This window comes from Monomorium pharaonis, chromosome 5, assembly GCF_013373865.1.
Source record: "Monomorium pharaonis isolate MP-MQ-018 chromosome 5, ASM1337386v2, whole genome shotgun sequence".
NCBI classification, from domain to species: Eukaryota; Metazoa; Arthropoda; class Insecta; order Hymenoptera; family Formicidae; genus Monomorium; species Monomorium pharaonis.
In genome coordinates, this window is record NC_050471.1 from 5,119,239 (window position 1) to 5,135,941 (window position 16,703).

Here is a 16,703-nt window from a genome sequence, read left to right on the forward strand (position 1 = left end):
TGCAAAAATTGTAAAATAGTATAGGATTCTTTGACTCAACAATTAGTTTGCTTTAACTTATAAATGTTATACATAGCTTAATGATTACATGTGATAATTTTACACGTGTTTTGACACTTTGAAGTTTTAGGAATAAATTTTTGACTTACCCTAAACAGATCGCAGTAGGATCTTCGCATCACCTAGGGCAATCGTTTCTACGAAAAATTGTGTTATCTGGGAAATGAAATCGACGGTGCGAAAGCATCCGGTCGGTCTTTCGTAAAGTCGTAATCGCTAGCTACGAGTCAGAAAAAAGGAAAGACGAGTCGAAACTACAGGTACTGTAGGCACAGGTACGAAGGACAGAAGGGGGAGAATGAGGTACGGCGATATGACCCAGGGCAAAGTCGAGCGGCGCTGTGTAAGAATCGGCCGGCGTAGAGGGAAGAGTGAGATATAGCGAATTCGGGATCGCATGTCGGGGAACAGTAAGACCTCCCAAACAACCCCGACGGGGGCATCTTCCCTGGGAATAGCAGTGATTCCGGGGAAATGTGCAATATCTTCCGTGATCGGGTATTATTACGACGTGATTACGGGTTTTGATCTAGGCTAGAAGCGTCCAGAGACCTTCCCCTCTCACCACATCGCCGCCGTCATCCCTCTTCTCTCCTTCTCCCCCTCGGCACTCTGTGCGCACCGTCTCGCTGCTGATATTCGTGGCGATGCAGCGCCGATGATGCGGCTAGGAACGGCGTGCCGAGGGAACGGCACGGAGCTCGGGAAGGGAGACGTATTGTCCTCGGCGAGGACTGGTCGCCATCGTCGTCGTCGTCGTCACGTCGTCATGCGATTCGTGACGGCCGCCACCGCGAATCGCCGTGGGAAGCCACGTAGTTTCTCTCCTCTCCTTCTTTCTTCCTCTTTTTCTATCCCGGCGCGCTCGCCTCTCGTGTCTTCCTCTCGATTACGGGCAACGGGGTAATGAACGACCTATGCCGCAATGCCGTTGCCGTCTGCTGCCGTCATATTCCCTCCCCTCCCCCCTTCCCCGTCATAGTTCTACCAGGAAAACGACCGGCGAAAATTTCTGTCGGTCCGCTACCCATGAGATCCGATCAGATCTAACTGTTTCGGATCGGAGCAGCGGCACGATCGAGACGTGCTCCAACTAGCGCCACTTCATAATTGGAGTATGAACCGCACGAGTATTCGGCTCGTTGCTTTTCGAAAGGTATCCTTTCAGGACGTGGGCCTCTCTTAATGTTCTAAATATGAACGTATTTCTTTCTTTAAAAAAAAAAAAAAAAAACGTACAAATTTTTCGTAATATAAGAAAACCATTCTTGACTTTTCTTTTTGTAATAAAGGTACAATAATTTAAAGATGAAAATAGAATGTAAAAGATTTGGCAAACGATAAGGATAATACATTTCTTTTATCATTCGTCAAATAATATGAAAATTCAGAGAGGAAACAATTTCATATATTAATTCTCTTTATTATTTAACCGAGACTAAAGAGTATTAATCATCATATTATCGCGGTATTATCGTGAAAAGTTGATATATAAGTCGCGAGCATGATTCTTAAGTTCGCGACGGCAGGAAGTGCATCCGTAGAAGAGAGTCTACAGTGGACGACGTGGGGAACATTATGGCATATAGGTACGGCTATAGTCGTTCTTCAGGTCCGTCGAGGGTCTAATGACAAGGAGCACGCGATCGCACGTCGCATGTAGGTTCGCACTTTGGGACCCGAGATTGCCGGGGGAGACATTATGAAACCATGAGACAAAGGGTGGAACGGAGTTAAGTAGACGGTATAGCTTGGAGTTGAGTGAGCAAGAGAGAAAGATAGGTGGAGGAAGAAAAGAAGAGAGAGAGAGAGAGAGAGAGAGAGAGAGAGAGAGAGTGAGGAAGAGAGGAGAGCCGCGAGGCGAGGAGGAGAGGTACATCGGCCCGCATTGCGGAACGATGCGCAACAGCTGCACCTGACACGTCATTTGTGTGGAACGTGTATCAGCACCGGCGATGGCTAATTATTATTCCACGTGCGCGAATGCATGCGCGCTTACCCGTTCGTTCGTTCGTTCGTTCGTTCTTTCGTTCTTAAGTCGTCTTTCATGCGTGAGTCGAACGAGCGAGAGATCTCATCAGAACGTTGTCCGCTAGTTTCCTAATAAGGGATTCGAAAGACTGTAGGAAATTATAGAAACATGACATATCACTGACGTTCGGATTATTGACACGTGTTCGTAATTGCACCGAAATGCAGAATTAATTTGATTTCAATTTAATTGTAATAGGATTATTCATCGTGTTTTATGTACACTGAGAAAAAGATGCTTAAAAATTTATTTGTGAGATATACATTTACTCACTGAAATAAATCTTTATTTAAATACGCGACATAAAATTTTATTTCTATCAAATAATCCAATGACCAAGAAGAGATATATTTTACAGAAATGCATATTTTTTCATTACAACATTTTTTTTTATAACCAATAAATATCGAAGAAAACATCACAATTGCTTGCTAATGTTTCAACTCTTTTCTTTTTCGGTATGCAATGTCATTGCAAGTCGTTTAAACTTTAAAGACATTATAAGGAGGTAATTTTAACTAAATTTTATGCGTTTATCGAGTTAATCTCTCGCCTTCTATTTCCCCAGTAAATGCGAAAGTCAGTCATTGTTCGCATTGCTGTGCAGCATTAAATCCACACTGTGTCACGAGGCGCGCACTTCATGTATGTTAAGTTATATCACGATTACGCGTCCCCTCATTTACCTCCCGTGTTTCCTTCAAGCTGCACACGCTGCTGCAATAAATGTCACTTCCGTCGCAACTACGCTTCTGACAAGAAACCTTAAGGCGACAGGCGGCTATAAATGTAAACGAATCATGTCATTCTTATTTATCGAGATGTATATTTTCTCGTCAATATTATCAATTATAATAATACATGCTGTTTCACGAGGATGAGATGTGTGAAACGCGAAGCTTTGTACAAACATGATCACCTAAAGCATTGAAATCTCATGTTTACAATGGACGCTTTCCTCTTCAGATGTTTCAATCGGCTTTGGCAGCGTTCAATGTCTTTGAAAAAAATTTTCCGGAATTTATTCTATGCCCTGTGGGGACAGTAATAGAGTTATTTCGAATTTCCGCCAACCAATCCGTTAACGCAATAGGCGCATGACATCTATTGTGCCCGCGTACGTCGAGGGACGTTGAATCACCCCCTAGGCATGAAATTAAACCGTCACCTACCTACGCGTCCCGCACGATCGCGGCATTCGAAGTCTTCGGATGAAATTGTCCGTCTAATTTTATCACGGCGGGCTTTAAAATGATGGAAGGTCTCTCCGGGATAAGCTTGGGCACGTGGGGCCAAGGGGAGCTCGAGGTTGGCTTTAATAAAGAAGCCCGACGCGCGGCTGGTTCGCGACGGGAACTGCTGTCTGCATGGTGCGCGTCAACCGTACGAGGAAATACGTAAATCCTCGAAATCCTCCCGGGGACCGCAAAACGAGTTTCAGGGACGATATTTGACTCGATAACCTGTGCCATCTTCTTGCGCGTTTACGCGGATCTCAAGTTTAGACGCAATATGGTGTATTAATGTAAATGAAAAATTTAGAAATCGATTTACGGGAATGAAATTATATTAATTAATTTCTTTAAGAATAACTGAAATTGTGTGTGTATGTGTGTGAGTGTGTGTGTGTTTGTAAAAAAATAGTATCGCTCTTATTTATTTAATGGAACTAAATTTGAATAAAACGTTTGTTGTTTACAAGGCTTCTTCACTATAAGAACTGCAAGTACAAGTCGTATCTGAAGAAATTAATTTAGAGTTTCTAGACAGAAATTTCATATCTCTCTTTATCTTTGCCTCGATTTTTGCTCGAGACGTAACTACAAGTCTTATCTACGTAAGCGTCCATAATAATGGACTTTTATGTAACAAGGTACTTTCTTTAAATATCAAACGCTGAACTTTAAACGTTATGCTAAACTTCGATAACGAGCGCATTTTAATGTCTGTCTTTGAAGCGCTTTCGAAGAGATAACCGTGAAGTATCGCTCCCATTTCGTTCTTCGACAAGCATCGTATTTTAATTCGACGTTGTAGAATGCATCGCATTACATTGCGATCTATCGACATGCGTAAATTAGTATAAGACAGTATTTAAGCAACAGTTTGCATTTTCATTTGTTTTAACCAGGGATGAAATTATAAATTCGAAATAAATTTTTTTGTAAAGCATAATAAATATTTTATTGTTATCGGAAAATAATTCCGGAATTGCACACGTTTGTTACAATTAAGAAAAAAAAAAAAACTTGAAATTTTTTAGCTTTTGATATGAAGAACTACATGAAATCTACCCATTGATGCATGTGGTCAAAGATTAATCGAGATTGAAAGTGGTCATGCTTTTCCGTGACTAACGATTCGACGTGATACATATATTTCCAAGTTCGTTACTGAAACGAAGCCGCGGTATCTCGGAGACGTAGTTACCTTATCGCGCGAAGGAAGTCCTGTGATCTTGTTGCCGCGTCGATTTCTGAAAATTTGCGCCTTATCAGCGGGCACGCTCCCGGGTAACCCGCGGAAGCCATTTGCCAGGCACGATGGGTAATTAGCGTGCGAAACGCTGATTCGCCGCGATAGCATGCGCGGCCTTCCTCTTACGCAAGAGCCCGTCGTATGTGTGCGTGCAACAAAAAAAAAACTATCGACCATCCACCTTTATCTGCCGGTCGTATCGCGACTCGACCAGCGATCTCCGTTGTTGCGTAGGTGAGCAGGCAGGCAGGGTGGGTAGAATGCACACGCAGGAGGAGAGAGAGAGAGAGAGAGCTCGATTCGATTATTAGGATGCCACGATATGCGTTATGAATGCAGCATGCTTGCGTTTTCCGCGAAACGTCACGCGGAAGCATGGCGGAGAAGGCGCGAGCGTCTCCGATCGCAAACACGCCGTCGGACGACGTCGACGTGTCTGATCTACGAGGCATTAATAACAATTTCTTTCGTGAATTTATTATAATTTCGTAGCTCGAATTTACCTTGCGGACTTTCTTTTCTGTATTTTTTTTTATTTCTCCCTTTTCGTATTTCGTACGAAAAAAATACTTCTTAGATGTATTATCGTATTTCGGCATCTGTATTTCCATGAGAGTACAATCCGTAAACGTATGTATCTTTTTAGTGTAGATACCGGAATGTATAAATCTCTTTGAAACACGTAACTGCCGTAAGTGTACGCCTGAAAACGCGACGGATTTGGACATCACGCGGAAACCGAAACGGGAGCGAAAAAGAGAAAGAGGAGGACGTTTGTAGGCATTGTCGGAAACGATTATTATCTGTGCTCGTAAGCGTAATTTCCGCTTTAACATCACACACGTTGCTTTTAAGGTCTAACGGTCATTATCCTAGCAATGCGGATCTTATCAAACATGCAAATCGAATCATAAACGGTTCTGCGTTGAAAGCAGAGCTCACTAGCATGATTACGGCATGGAATCTATATCGAGATATCAGTTTCTTCTCGAAAGGTCATATCATAGATCCGTATGTTCTGCCAGTCATCTTTTAAAATCGTTCTAATATAATTAAATCGACGAAAAAATGACTCAAACAATTATTTAGCATTGTATAGAATTAATTTTAACAATCTCTATATGGATGCAAAAAATTATTCTTTAAAAAGAGATACGTGCATAATGAATGATAGGATTTTTTATAGGCTATATGTGTGTCTAACATATAAAAATACTAACTCATAAATATAAATTATAAAATTTTTTTTTATTAAAAGAGATTTTCTATATATCTTTTTCTCTTTAATAAAATTACCGCTTACGATAGGTAATTGATAACGCTAACCTTCACGTTAAAACGTTCATATGAATGTAAAAAAATATTAATAGTAATTTAAGAGTTATTTTATGAGACTCAGAATTATCGTCCTAATTCTCATCAAGGTAAAAAGAGTAGCATGTAATTAAGTAGTGAAAGGTCACGACAATGTTATAAAACGCCATAAAGCCAGTCGTGCATCACGGCACGTTGATATGTGACGAATAAAAACATAAATCGTGGCGACGTGGCCGTGAGCAAGGGTGAAATGACCTGTTTCGTCGTTATGACTATAATTCTAAATTCCGGAATTCCAATTGTAACGGTAAAACCGCGATTTTAAGATGTCGTTGATTGTACACCGCGATCAACGGGACACGCGAGGCACGCGTTTTACAATTTTCGTCTCGCAGCCGGCAAAAAGAGCAGACGGTATAGACACGAATGGCGCTAATAAAGCAGTCGGATAATCCGCGAGCGGCCCGGTGTTTCGGCGAAACAGCCCCATGGGTGATGGCACGGCTGCTGCACCCCATGACTGTGCGACGTGATTAAAACTAGCGTTGAATTGACGGTACCGAAGCCACGGGGGGCTGATTGTCAGGGTGCGAGAAGAGCCTCCCTTACCCCGTGCTTAGGCTAATTTACTGAGATGTCCGCCTATCGAATCTTCATTGCGGCGCTTTCGCTTCACCGAGTCTTTAAAAGTTTAATGAATCTACTTTTTTTTCTGGAAATTCGGTCGTTATCGTTTCTATTTAGAAATGTGTAAGGCGACACGAAATATGTAGTTACAAGTATACTAGTTAAATCATTTTTATCTCAGACAACATACATTTTCCACGATTTTTTTTTGTTTAGAAAAAAAAAAAGATTTGCAATTCTTTATTTCACGTTTAGTATGTCTTGCAATCTGATAGATGGTGGATTTCCACAGTTGCTCAATGTAGTGTATCGTCTTTCCTGAAGAAATCTATCAAGCGGTAAAATGCACGACGATTTTTCTGACGATAGTGTGCCAAGGTACGTTCTACTTTGACAATGTCGACATCGCGTTGCGTTGTAGATCGCGATAAAGATAACGGTACGATGGAAAGAGTTTCTATATTGGCGAACTTGACATGTCGAGGACAATGAGTAAGATGATTGGTTGACTCGGACAGGTACAAATCGCCGATAAAAGACGTTCTTATTTTTAGTATCTGCTGTCAGTTGAGCGATAACCACTTATCACTTAGCCTTTCGAAATTGACAATTTTTTTTTACATCTTTTTGTACGAACGTGAGTTGAATGCGATGATTTTAATAGATGAATAACTTAGAAATGTAAATAATCAATTATGAAAATAATTGATTTTTTTATTAAAAGAGGTTTTCCACGTATATTCCATGCTTATTTCTTACTAAAATCACCGCTAAGCGATGTGTAATAATCGACACTAACTTTCACGTCAAAACTTTCCGTACGAATGTGGAAAAGTACTAAAAAAATGAAGCATTTAGAAAGCTATAGGTTACCGCATTGAGGACTAGAAATTACATACGCCATAAATGGAGCACGTAATCGCGACAAGCGATCGGCTGTTAATACTGCAATAGAAGCTCTTCGTGTAAAATGTCTAAATTGAATAATATCACGGCGCGCATAAAAATGCGAGCAGAAAAATACGGCACGAATACGCGGAATAATTATCCGTTCAATTACGAGGCGCACCGCGAATGTCGCCGTACTTAAGCAGCCCTAACGGTTTCGCGAAACAATCGCGGCTCGCGTTATCAAGAAACGTTTTGCCCCTTTTCCTTTTTACCCCTCCACACCCTCCCTCCTCCCCTGTCCCTCGCTTCTCGGTCGGCATCGTAAATCCAAGGCGAGTTCACGCGCGACCGGCCGACGCGCGTTACGACATATTTTTTATCGGGGCACGCACAGCGGCCGTTATCGCCGGGGTATTGCCTACTCAGCCGCGACCTATATGCATTCGCAATTTTTCCCTCTCGCGATTGGGCACGGCAGGGGTGGTTGGAAAAATCCAGGTGCGTGGCGTGATTGGACGATACGCAACTGAAAACGAACGAGCGCGACCGAGCGAGCGAGCGCGCGGTTATACGCAGCGCGAACGACATTTGTCGCAACGTTCCCCGCGGGGCAAATTTTATTCCGCGCGCGAGCGACGTGGTCCGTTATCGCGGATATTACTTTCGTCCCCCCCCCCCCACCCCGCATATTTTTCGTTATAAGCGCGCTAATTGCACGCAGCGTGCCGGAGGCCTGCCTGAGGATTTACGACGGTCCCCGCGCGCCGCCTTTCCTTTCATTCGAATAAGTGCGTACCTATTCTGTCTTCGGACGTTTCCGGCCTGGAAAATTATTCCGCGCGATAACGCGCGAAGGAAAACTGCACCGACCCGACGCAGTCACGTTTTTTCCTCGTGTCACCGAGGTTTCATGTATGTTTTTCGTTTTACTCGATTTTCAAGTCACCTGAATATTTCTAAGCGACCGATACCGAAATAAGACGACAGATTGTAAATGCTGTTTGATTTTCTTGTTTGAAAAATCTCCGATTACGACTATTAAAGGAACGTACAGATAATATTAATTTATTTTATCGCGTTATGATACTCGAAGGTTTATTGTATCGCATCTTCTCTCTCGTACTTTGGATAAATGAGGAAAGCAGCCGTATAACGTAATGCCGTTCACGACACGTGTCACAATCGGATTGTGAGCGTCCGCGATTCGCTCGTACGCGTTCTCTTCCCACACGGTAGGTTTCTCCCGCGTTCCCTCAAAACCGCCATCGCGTGGGTGGCAATGACACGCAATAATAACGCCCGGTAGCGCATCGCGTGCGACAGCGAGCGAATCGCAGGGAGTCGGCGGCGGCGGCGACCGCGGGGCCCCACGGCCTCCTTGACAAGCGGGTGTTTAATTGGCGTTGAAACCAACGGTGTGACGGGAACACACCGTGTGTGCCGGTGGCGTCGCCCGAATGCCCGAATGCCTGAATCCCGCCGCGGCTGTATACGCAGGCGGATCCGCCATCGCTGGTGCGTTACCACGGCGAAACCCGGTAATTACCCGCGGCACGCAACTTCGTGTACGTGCGCGCCGCGTTGCGCCGTGTGGGTGTGCGACCTACGTGCGCATCACGTAGCTGCACGGGTGCCTGCTTCCCCACCCTCCCCGCGTTGTTGTTGTTGTTGCTGCTGCTGCTGCTGGCGGTGGCGATGGCGGTACGTACCCGCGGCGATTTCCGCTCGGGCTTGTTGCTGGCGATGGCGAGCGACTTTCTCAGCGTTAGATAGGTGTCACAGCGGTATGTGGGGCTCGCACCGGATACGCACCGCCACGCCGATTTGCGCCGATTGGTTCCGGAGCGGCGCGGCGGCCGGAGGGATTCGAACGACCGCGGTAAAAAAATCACCGCCGATCGCGATTGTTGATTTTTCTTTCACATGCGAGAAAGAGCGTGATCTCTTTCGTATAGATTCAAGAGGATTTTCAGGAGGATTTTCGGGAGGGGGGAAAAAGAGGCGCCAAAAGAATATACGAGTGATCGGACTTCTCTTTAAATTCGCTGTCTAAAGTTTGAAACAAGACCAATTAACCTTGTTAGTTCAACAATGAAGACTTTAACCGCGCGATAGGGATACCTCTGAGGCGGTTATTTTAAGTATTTACGAATCGTTTCGTCAAAGATTGTATCAACGCTCGTCACGTTCCACGTTAATCTCGGAGTTTCGTTTTCCAAAATTAGGAACGCACGTTCGCATCCGCCCACCACGCGTTCGCAATCTCCCTGCGTTTGTGTGCGGAATCGTGACAAAGTAAAAGTGCATTATTATTATTGCGCGTACATTATTTACGCAACGTTATTTCAATTCCCACACGTCACCGCGGCGGAAATTAAAATTCCACGCGTCGCGCGATATCGGCAAACATCGCACCCGCGGTTATCATCCGATACCGAGATGCACAATAATGCCGGCAATAATAATTGTCGAGATCGCGGCGATAGCGCGAGAAGGATAACTGGCGCGGTAATTACGAGATAGGTCATCTCTCCTATTGATTCAAGTCCTCCCTATCATCGTTCGGCATCCTCTCCTTGTTCATCGGACGCGGCAATTAGTTCGGAGAAAAGGAAAGATCTGTATGAGAAAAATGGTGGAGTTAATTTTCGATCGCGGCGCGCGAATTATCTCACGTAAGATCACGTGCGCTTTAACGAAGGCGAATTCGCAATGGCGAGGTGCAGGGTACATCTTCGAAGTGGCGTTCGCCATTGCGCGCGTCGTACGACAGGAAACGCGATAATTACTCGCTGCCTCTGTATTCGCGCGCCGACGTGCAATTATGAGCGCAGCCTAGCAGGCACGTACGCAACGTACGTGTGTGCGTGCGTGCGTGCGCGTGTGTGAGTCCAATTTCTCGCGCGACAATAGGCGATAAGTAGTAATATCGACGATGGGCGATCGTTCTTACCCGAACGCGACGCGCTGCGCGCGGGAGAGAGAGATTGTTTCTTCATACGATTTGCTAAACGAACGCCATTGCGTGGCGCAAAGACTATTAGATAATCCACCATTTTGAAATGGTGCGACAGGAAGCCCGATAATCACCGACGGTGTGCACGCTCGATGGAACACCGCGCTTGTATGCGAACGCCTACCGTCGTCGGTGACCATGGCGTCTGTTCCGCGGCGTTATTTCAATATTACACACCGCTGGCAACAAAATAAATCGCGAAAATCGAGGTAATTTTGTATAATAATTCTGCATAATAATCATCGATCGTCGGCGAATCCGTTACAAATTAATTCCGCATTTATTTGGTAGGACGAAGGAAAAAAGGGCGGAAAAAAAGAGAGAGGGAGCGGAAAATGATAAATCCGCTCTCGCCCGTCGTTCGTTTCCCCGTTGAAAAATCGTCGAAAATCGTCGGCGCACGTCGTCGGTGCGCGAAATTTTATCGATCATCAAACGCGATAATGTTATGCCGCATAATAAGCGTAAACAACAATTAACCCGTCGTATCGCGATGCGCGAGCGCGAGGGCCAATTAATTAATCATCGTCGGGTGTCTAAATGCCGCGAATTCAAATCACCACGTAATTGGTCATAAATCCTTACGATACTCCTTCGCCGTTCGTTATTATTCAACGAGTGCGGGGCTGCACCTCGTTTCACTGCGCGTTCTTTATGTACGTGTTCGGCGCATAAATTTTTAATGTCGCGACGGGTCGCGTCTAGCTATACGCTATTTTATCGCCGCGAAAACGCGCGCGCGCTCGTTACCGCGCGAGTTACACTTCGCCCCGCGGTGATTTAATTGACCGAGCGCTAATCGTGGGACTCGTCTTCCATAACACGAATATCTCCCGCTAATTATTTGACGGTCGACGGCCAATTATCATAAATCTTATTGACACCTGCGCGAACGGATTCGCGATAGTGTAAGATCGTAGCGAGCGGGGTTGCGTGAAAGAGGATTACTTTCGTCGATCGTAAGAACGATCGCATTGTATTCTAATGACCGTCTATATTTGGCAGGAGGTACACCTTACTGCCACGTGTACGAGATGGTATCATGAGAAATATTGCTATTAATAGACGTTGCATCTTGTAAGAAACGTGCTGCTCATTGCTGCATTTCTATGAGTAATTTTCTTCCACGTTGGTCAAACATTTCGTTATTAAACGTGTCGTATCAAAGTTTTAAAATCTGAAAAGACATTAACGTTACTAAGCGCCTTTGTTGAGAATATTCGCTGTTATATATATTTGTCACGGCTGAATGTGCAGCGTATTCTCGCATTTTAACTGTGAATATTTCCGAGATAATCTTTAATTATTGAATTTTAACACAATCTTCGTGTGACGAATTGGCTTGGTAACCGATCGTTCTTTCTTTGCCGTCGGCAATCGAACGCGACGATTTTATGGACTCGGACGAATTATTTAACGTCGCACTTAGCGTCGATCGATTGTTGTAGCGGGTGGTAGATTTATGGAGAGAAGATACATCTCTCGTGAGTCTCGTCTCTCTCCATATCTGTTCGTTGTATTTGATTTGATGTATGCGTCGTAAGTTAACGCACACTAGAGCTCTCTCTCTTGCATTCGTTTTACCTAGAAAAATTCAGCCGTCGGCAGTTGTATTAAACTAATTATTGTGTATACAACTGCGATATCTACATTTTTCTTGTTTACGGACTCTTTATTAGAAATTCTTCATGTCATAATATTACGACACCAGTGTGATTATAAAGGATCGAAGAGAGATTAAAAAATTCAACGATATATAAATAAAACGTAATCTTTTAAATGCACAGTAGTAAATAGATATGCTAGTTGGAGTTGATAATATTACCTAGCTCTTGAAAACCGCGAATATATTTGTTTTTATACGCTAACAATGAGAGAAAAGCGTTTGGTATTTGTAATCATAATTGTATTATAAAATATTTATGATTGGGAACTCTATTTTTATATTTATTACTGTTACGAGTATATGTTAGTAATAATAATTTTATATTTATAGTTTTATTAACTGTGAAAAAATGTTATTATGAAAATTTTATTGTAATTATTATAATTTTAAATATTAACGTATAGAAAATGTTGAGATATGCACGGATATAAAAATAAAAATGATATTTTTATAAAATAAATGCAATCACAGCTATAGTAAATATTATTTTTTAAACATTTGCTTTTACTTTTTACGTAATAATAACCAATAACTACAATTTACATAGTTAAAACAATTACAAATAAATAATTGACATCAAAAATGAATTTAAATTATGGTAATCGTAACCATTTTTTTCTCTCATTGTAAGACCATTATGCCGATATAATCTAATCGATATCAGATACCTGATTTAATTAGTAACATCTTTAATATGCAACGATTTGCATATTACGAAAATGCTCTTTCGGCATTTAAGGCAGTTCAAGTGTTAATTGGTAAACAATGATTTTATATCTTCGGGAATACAATAATATTTGTTGCGACCTCTTGATTATTATATCACTTGCATTCCATTCGGCAATCATACATCGTGTCTATTATTGCACCATAAATTATAATTAGCGTAACGTCAACGCAATGCATTTAACTAATAAATTCATTGTCCATTGTGTGCAAATTAATGTATGATAATTTAGTAGATTTTGCTACTAGCTAGAATTAGATCAATCAGGAAGGGGAGAGATGATGTTTGACGGAACGACGGATTGAAAAAGTGAAAGAGAGTTACGCTCATATCGGAATTGCTAAATCCCTTATGACTATTAACACGAATGCAGATATAAGAGTATCAGATATTCTGATCTATTAATTATTCCTATTATAAACTCCATATCGCACCTGATAAATTAATTATTATAACGGACATTTCTATTCCTGCATAATTATTCGTCGAGAATCAGCATATTGTATTGTATATATCTGTATTATAAGAGCTCTCTTCTATATATAATACATACATATGCACACATTAGTTATACTTTATTTATTCGTCTAGTCTTCATTCGGATCACAAAAATGTGGTCACTTTTGTCATAAATATTATGAGCATCCGATATTTTATACGATTGCATAATATTTTCGTCGGGAATATTTTTGCACCAATTTTATACGATTGCATAATATCCCTGTCAAGAATATTTCTGCACCTCTCTCTCTCTTACATTAATTTTATGCTGCAGCTGGATTAAATGTATCGATAAAAATTTCATTACCTTTTTTTTTTTAACTTTTGCACGTTATTTTATTACGAAATAGCAATTTAGAATTAAAAAGGAGTTCACCGGTAGAAGTGAAATTTCGCAAATTATCGAGACGCCGATAATTCGCCACGGTCCACCGGTAACTATACCCCGTTCGCCGATTATCCGGCGAAATCTCGCGATAGGTCTTCGGGGTCTATTAATTACCTTTACTTACGGAGCCGCTGCCGCACGTTGCAGTCACCGAACGGGAGAGGGTGGGAAGCTGTCGGCATGGGGGTAAAAGGCACTTAGAGTAAGAGTGTATAAAGCAGGCGCACCCTCTGCTGCAAGCGAGCGACCGAGCGACAGACGGGTGGCCCCTCTCTCTGTCGGGTAGAGTGGGGAATATTTAAAAAGTAATATCAATTACATTTGCATATTCACCACCCACCCATGACCCGCCACCGTCCGCTCCGTTCACCTCGCTGCCCTTCGCCGAGTCCCCAAGACCACCCCTTATAACACAGGGGCTGTATGTTTTGCCTCTGCTATATATATCGTCGATCGAGGAGAATCGCGCTGACTTGAAAGGCTCGATAAACAATTAATAAAAAAATTGCATTTTTTTCTAAAGGTACTAAAAAATTGTTGCCTGTTTTACAGGACTTTTTTTTAAAAATAATAGTTGTGAGAAATATTTCTCACTATGCTATTACTTGCTGTATATAATGTCTTATCGGTATTGTAAGAAGTAAAATTACTACATTGACTAATAATAAGTACTGTTATCTCCAGTCTTTATTTTCAGGGTCTTTCCTTTCGTGTTTATGACATTCGGCTGTCGCGTTTGCAGACGTTAGACGTCAAGTTTGTTTTTACCATGATGCAGAGATAACAAGAGTGGCTTCTTTCGATAAGCATCGACGGGTAGTCTCGTCGAATCTGTCGTTATCGAAGTCGATTTTCGTCGCGGGTCAAGTGACTCGTGGTGAATCCTCATCTTGAGATTCTCCAGGAACGTCATATTTTTATGGAAACGAAGAATATTAAAGTGAGCGGTTGGACACCGCCACCCGTTTACTCGACGTGGTTTCGCAACAAGCTCCTCGTCATGGAGAGAAATAGAGAGCGAAAGAGAGGTAGAAGTAACGGAGAGAGCGAGAGAGAAAGCAACGAGGGAGGATGGTGATACTCCGTGTGCTCACAGTTGTATCGGTGTAAATCTTTGTTTGCAGGAATTTACGTAAGGGCAAAGCGAGAGAGAGCCCAAGCAACGAGGCGCCGCAATACGATAATGCGATAACGTTTCCCGTCCCGCGCCCGCGGCTCCCGCCACCCTTGCTTTCGGCTTCCACAACCTCCCTACCCCCCCCCCCCCCCCTCTTTTCAGCAGGGATTTCGCCATTGTGTTTGGTGCCGATTGTTACTTCGCGCGGGCGTTAACATAACAATACGCAAATGCGCGGCCGCACTCCTCGCGGTCTTCTTATTCCTCCGCGCGTTCTTCGCCCCCTCTTTAGCCCTTTCGTCTTTTCTTTTTCGCCGCGCTCCTCCTTTTTTTTTTTTTTCACCTTACTCTTCATCGCGGCGGTTTCGCACCGCGGGCGGCGACGAATTTCACGCCGGCGAAACGTAGTAACTCGTCGACTCGGTTTCCCGACCGAGTGCGTGAGAATAATGAGCAATCGGGAGGAGCTATTACTCTTACTTTTCGCGATTTCATTTCGCGTGGGATTAGCATTCCACGCGCATAACGGTCTGTTTACACGAGTACGCGCGGAGATTCGCGGGATGGGTATCGGAGTTGCCTGTATAATGCATCAATCGACGAGATCTGTAATGCAGGCTCGTTACGTTTTTCAATTTGCCAAGAGAGATGCGACTGAGAGAGAAACAACAACAACAACAAAAAAAAACAAATCTTGTCCTTATGTTGCGCGCAACGGAAGTTTGACGCGAAATTGAAATTGCGAGTGATCTTCATCGCGCGATCGGAATCGCTGTCGAACGGGTGCGTATCCGGGGGTGCTGTAACACGCGTTCGCTCGCTCGCTCGCAAGGACAAACGAAAGAGAGTATGCGGCGAACCGCGATAAATTCGACTCGAAACGTGGTTATCGTTGCCGCGCTCACCGCCGTGATTATTTTCATTACGGTATACAACGCGGCCGATCGCTATCTGCGGCTTCCCACTGTACGGCCGAGGGGGGGCTTAGATTTCATGTTTTTTTCTTAATGATTTGAGCAATTAGCCACGCTGAATGCCCTGACTTCTCGTTTCAGTTCGCTCCCTCGTCTCCTCCCTCTTCCTCCTGCCAGTCGGAAATTCGCCGTGAGTCCTCCGCGGGAAAAATAATGGCGTCTGCTGCTCCGCTTGTTATCGCGTCGAACGAACGACTCGCTCGCGCGTTATTATCCGCCGAGCGAGTAATTAGAGGAGAACCTGCACTGCGCTCGCGTACGGGATGTGCGCGCCGTGGAAATTGGTGGCATTGCCGATTACATGGTATAGTAATGGCGATATTACGCGAATAATTAGCGGGGCTGAGCGGGGTCGGTCGCACAAGCAGCCGCGCGGAGCAAACTTAGGTCGACCGACGTGAGATACCACGTAGGGAGAACGTCACGACGATCGCCTCGACGTTCTCTCTCTCTCTCTCTCTCTCTCTTTAGCGTTCGATAAAAGTATACAATAAGAGGGTAATAATATTCCCACGTGGCGACGTCCCGACGGGAGAAATTACGCGAATAATTAGCGGTGCCGCGGCAGCGTCGCCGGTTGCAAACAGCCGGCCCGAATGACGCTGCTCGGCCGAGTCCGCCTGCAGGCTCAGGTGGCTCCGCTCTCTCGGAGTTTCCATTGTACAGCGCGTACACCAAGGGTGCATACATTACTTTTGTCGGGCCTCCCTATACACATCCTCCTCGCAGCACCCACACTGCGAGCGAGTCGCGGCAGGTGTTGTTTGCCGTACACCCTGTGGTGTACCGGCCCGGCCGGTCCTCGTTCGCGCTCACGCTATTCTTGAATTTATCGCCCGTGAAAACTCGTTTTCCGCGTGCAACGTGACGCCGATTACCACCGACGGGGCGGCCGCCGTAATCGGGACT

General features: G+C 44.0%; 1 protein-coding gene across 1 annotated transcript in view; it reads left to right on the forward strand.

The window, feature by feature from the left end:
- LOC118645670 overlaps positions 1–16,703 on the forward strand; it is a 297,612-nt gene that overhangs the window by 65,102 nt on the left and 215,807 nt on the right. The window lies entirely within an intron of this gene.